Here is a 4,880-nt window from a genome sequence, read left to right on the forward strand (position 1 = left end):
TCTATGGTGACCGTGATTGCAAAGACATGCACACTTCATCTCATGTGCCCTGCAGGGGTGGGTCCCACCCCAAAAGCCTCAATGATCAAACAATCCTAACAATTCCATCTGTAGCCTCTATTCAACATATATGGGTAACCGTGATCCTGTTTTTGATGCAGAACTATGGACAATTGATCACATGGTTAGTAATGTCTGATTACCTTTTTTTTTGGTTAGCTTGCTAGTACACCCACTGTCAGTTCACACTTCACTGTTAGCCACCCCCATTAGGGAATCGATACCAAGACCACAGTGTTGAAACGAGGTATCTTTCACTCGGTCTATCACTTGAGCTATGGATCAAGGTGTAATGTCTGATTACCTGGTACATAAACAATGGTCCAAAAAAACTCGCAACAATTTAAAAAGTAATCCAGACAACCATCAACCTTCTGGGGCCCACCAAAGTTGGCAGATGAGAACATCTTGTTAGCTGGATAGCACCACTCAACTCCTGAAGTAATTATGTATCAGAGAAGAAGATCTCAAAATTCTAATGCATAATTAATGATAATTAAAATGAGATGAACTAATTTTTAGCTGTCTACCAAACATATGCTTGTAAATGCAATGAACGTCCAGTTTGGGTGTGATTAATCTGGGAAAAAGGTTTCATGAAAATAAAAAATAAAATGATTAATAGGTGTGATTAATCTGGGAAAAAGATTCTTGACATGTATAAGTCTGATGTGGAGGGCATGGGCCCACAAGAAAGGTTAAACAAAGATATCCACAACCAAAAAGTAAACACAAGGGCCAATCAATTACTTAACATAAACATAGCACATGAAACTCATATGATTACTTGTAACAAGCATAACAGTCAGACTACAGATCTGTTTTACATGCATTCTAATATAAATACAATCACTCTTTCTTCCTCTGCTTAAACATCCATTTATACTTTAGCCTTCAAAACTCAACACAAGGATAGAGATACAAACAGCTAGTAAAGTGATCATTGCTTCCTGAAACCAACTCGTGAAGCATAGCAGCTGATAAACTTGCAAGCAATGAAGAACATTCATGCTCGATCTGAAGATTCTTTTGAACACGAGATTGCCTACCCTTGACGTAGAATTTGGGAGGCCTATTGCTTCATTTTCAATTTCGAGCCTGCCCTTATTTCAGAGGGTCTACTGCTTGATTGGACCTGCATGGCTCATGGGTGGATCATCTGGTATGTCAATCTTATCAGCCCTATGGCAACAGACAACTCTACAAATATCACATCAATTGGACAATCCTATCCGTTCGATTAAGAGCCTTCAAGGAAATGGGTGGTGACAAAAATCAGCCATTTTTTGTACAAACTGTATAAATATCACATTCAACAGAGAAAATTGGGCAGCTAGGATTCTCCTATCCGCATGTTTTTGGTACAATCACCAACAAACAGTAGGTGTGTGTAGATTCTGGTCTTCATAATCTGACTATGCAACTGAAATCAGGTAGCACAGATTCTCCGTCTTCTGTACAATCACCCACAATGGTAGTGGCAAGCAGATAGGTGGTGGTCTTGATCATTTATCCATCAAGTCTAGTGGGCCACATCCATGAATGTATGAAGTCACAGAGCCTCAATTGCAATGTAGACAACCTTTACTTCGACTTGTATCCCCCTTTCCCTCAAATACTTGAACATGGAAGGGATGAAAGGTATCAGGTCTGGCTTCTCTAACCCAAGCTGTTGTATCTGATGGAAGTTCGGTTGAATCCGTTCATAGAATGGTATTTGTTGGAAGGTGCAAAATTGTAGCCAGGTCATCCATAGGAAGATTGAAGATCAAGATTCGACCTGTAGCCGAAACTTCAAGTATGCACCATCTCTGAAACACACAGTAACTTTGGATTAAATATTTTACCCCAAACCATGTATGAATTAGTCATTATTCATATAAATTTATAAAACCATGCATGTACCATTGAGCCATTGAAAACCATGCATGCCGATAGTGATGTCTCTGTAGATGTTGCTAAACATTTTCAGAAGTATATCTACTAATATTACTGTTTGAGTTACCATAAAATCAAAACCAATGGATCCTATAGCCTTGATGGGAAGGAATGATGCATAGCTTTGTATAAATAGATCGTTCTCCATTTTGAATATGGAGAGTCTAATACAAGGAGATGCAAAGGCTCACAAATATATTATCATCATCATCTTTTTAGCCTTTGTCCCAGTGCGAGCTATAGCATACAGACGTTGAAAATGAAGAAAGTACAAATACCTAGTGTTCTCAATGTGAATAAAGAGATTTCATCAGAGATTCTTCCGTTACTCTGAATTGGGCTGCATTATTGACATTTCCTGGCACGATTCAACAGCTGCCAAAATAATAATAATAATAAAAAAATGTAATGCTTTGCAAATTTTCATTATTCTGTTCTCATGCCAAGTCAATAAGGGATGGTTGATAAAAAACACTTTCATGCTCACACAAACATGTAGGCTACACGTGTTTGCTTGTATGCATGAAATACAAACACAAACAATGCAACAACTTTGAAGTCCAAGAAACTATAGCCATAGACAAAACTCCACCTCAATCTATACTTCTCATCAGTGAGCATTTCTTGCAAAAGCTGTAACCAATTTTGCAAATCCTGCACATATCCACAATGCTATAACTGTTAACTGAGCTTCTAGAGAAGGTTATGCATACAATACATCGGTATATACATTCCTATGAACATACACCAGTTCTTTGGCTGTTGTGGAGATATTACATAAATAAAGTAAACACAGGATTGAAAATATTAGAAAGTGGATAGAAATTTTCCATTTGAAGGAGTTAGTCCTTCTTGTGGATGCACTTCTATAGAGGACAAATATATGGGCCCTCACGTGTGCCAGTGTTGCATACGCGTGTGAGATCCATTCCATTCATAAGGTCTACCCAATGGTGAAAGTGTCCTAGTGTAAAAGTTCGGTCAGTCCACTAATATGGTGAATTAGTGGTCCACTCATGTGTCAACGATATGACCCCTAACATAAAGGATCTAGATTGCTGTAAATTGCTGTTGCTGTAAATTGCTGTAAATTACTGTAAATTACTGTTGCTGTAAATTGCTGTAAATTGCTGTAAATTGCTGTAACTGACCCCTAACTTAGGGATCTAGATTGCTATAAATAAGGTATGTAACTGACCCCTAAATTGGGGATCTATATTGATGTAACTGACCCCTAAATTGGGGAACTAGATTGCTGTAGAATATCTATATTATGGACAAGAAAGCTCTCAGTTGAGGGCAGAAAAATTCACCACAAACGTTCTTCTTGTGTTTGTAGTATTCTGTTTTGTGTGTTGTGGTTTTGTCATGGTATCAAAGCCCGGTCTCTTGCCATCGTCTTAGAACAATCTTTATTCGATTTGTGATTTTGTTGGGCATAAAGAGGTTGTCTTTTGGGGTATTTTCATAGTATCCAATTCTTGGCTTTTTTGAAGTTGGATCTTGGCAAGGGGTGGAGGTTCTTCACCGCTGGTTCTGTGGCATTCTTGGGCAGCATCAGATTCCCTCGATCTAATTCTCTTTCTTCTTGATATTGTTTACAACTCGCCTATAGAGAAATCTGAGTTCGTGTGCATCAGATTTTCGGGTAAGAATTATTTTGCTTGGGCATTTCAAATCCAGATCTATATTAAGGGGAAGGAATTATGGGGGCATATCGATGGATCTGACACCAAGCCCACTGATCCAACAAAGGCCGTTCAATGGGAGGCAAATGATGCTCGTATTATGAGTTGGATATTAAGCTCCATGGATCCCGCCATTATTCTCAATCTACGACCATATAAGACAGCCAAAGCTATGTGGGATTATTTGAAGAAGGTGTATAATCAAGATAGTTTGGCTCGAAGATTTCAATTGGAGTATGAAATCGCCAACTATACTCAAGAAAATATGTCTATTCAGGAGTATTATTCAGGTTTTATCAATTTATGGACTAAATATACAGACATCGTGTATGCGTCAGTCCCCAATAATGCTCTAGAAGCTATTCAAACAGTTCATCAAACTACTCAATGAGACCATTTTTTATTAAAACTACGACATGAGTTCGAAAATTTCCGCTCCAACATCATGATCAGGACTCCCTTGCCATCCTTGGATATTTGTCTGCATGAACTCCTTAGGGAGTAGCAGTGTTGCTTGACTCAAGCAACTTTGGAACAGCAGGAAGGTTCCCCTAATGTTCTCAATGTTGCATACGCCGCACAAGGAAAACAACGGGTTTAGAATATGATCAATGTCCAATATTACAGTTCTAAGGAGTTTGGCCATATTTCTAATCAGTGTCAGAAGAAATTTTGCAATTATTGTAAAGGAAAGGGCCACATCATTTCTGAATGTCGGAAACGCCCTCAGAATCGCAATCCATGAGCTTTTCATACCTCTGTGGATGATATAGCCCCTGACTCCATGGCTTCAGCTTCCATGCCTTCACAATCAGCAGCACCTTCTCTCACACCTAAAACAGTCCAGCAGATGATCTTATTTGCATTCTCTGCACTTGGTCTCACCGATAAACATCAATCTTTCTTTGACTTGTGGTTTCTTGACTCTGGTGCTTCGAATCACATGACCTTTTCCTCTGACAATCTTGTCAATGTAAAAAAGTATGATGAAAATTTGTAAGTCCATACCGCTAATGGGGACTATCTTCCCATCACCGCCGTCGGTGATATCTCTTATTCTCCATCCTTGCAAAATGTTTTTTTATTCGCCTGGATTATCTGCTAATCTTATTTCTGTTGGGCAATTAGTTGATACTGATTGCCATGTCTCTTTCTCTCGTTCTGGTTGCATTGTGTAGGATCAGGTGTCAGGGA

The 4,880-nt window shown here is 38.8% G+C and overlaps 1 long non-coding RNA gene across 1 annotated transcript; it reads right to left on the reverse strand.

Moving 5' to 3' along the window:
• Positions 1-1,093: 1,093 nt before the first annotated feature.
• LOC131227922 (uncharacterized) lies at positions 1,094-3,011 on the reverse strand. Its single transcript, XR_009162609.1, has 3 exons — positions 2,591-3,011; positions 2,277-2,373; positions 1,094-1,871 (listed from the first exon to the last, which is right to left on the reverse strand). It is a non-coding gene; the product is annotated as an uncharacterized LOC131227922 (long non-coding RNA).
• Positions 3,012-4,880: the final 1,869 nt, after the last annotated feature.

This window comes from Magnolia sinica, chromosome 15, assembly GCF_029962835.1.
Source record: "Magnolia sinica isolate HGM2019 chromosome 15, MsV1, whole genome shotgun sequence".
In the NCBI taxonomy this organism is placed as follows: Eukaryota; Viridiplantae; Streptophyta; class Magnoliopsida; order Magnoliales; family Magnoliaceae; genus Magnolia; species Magnolia sinica.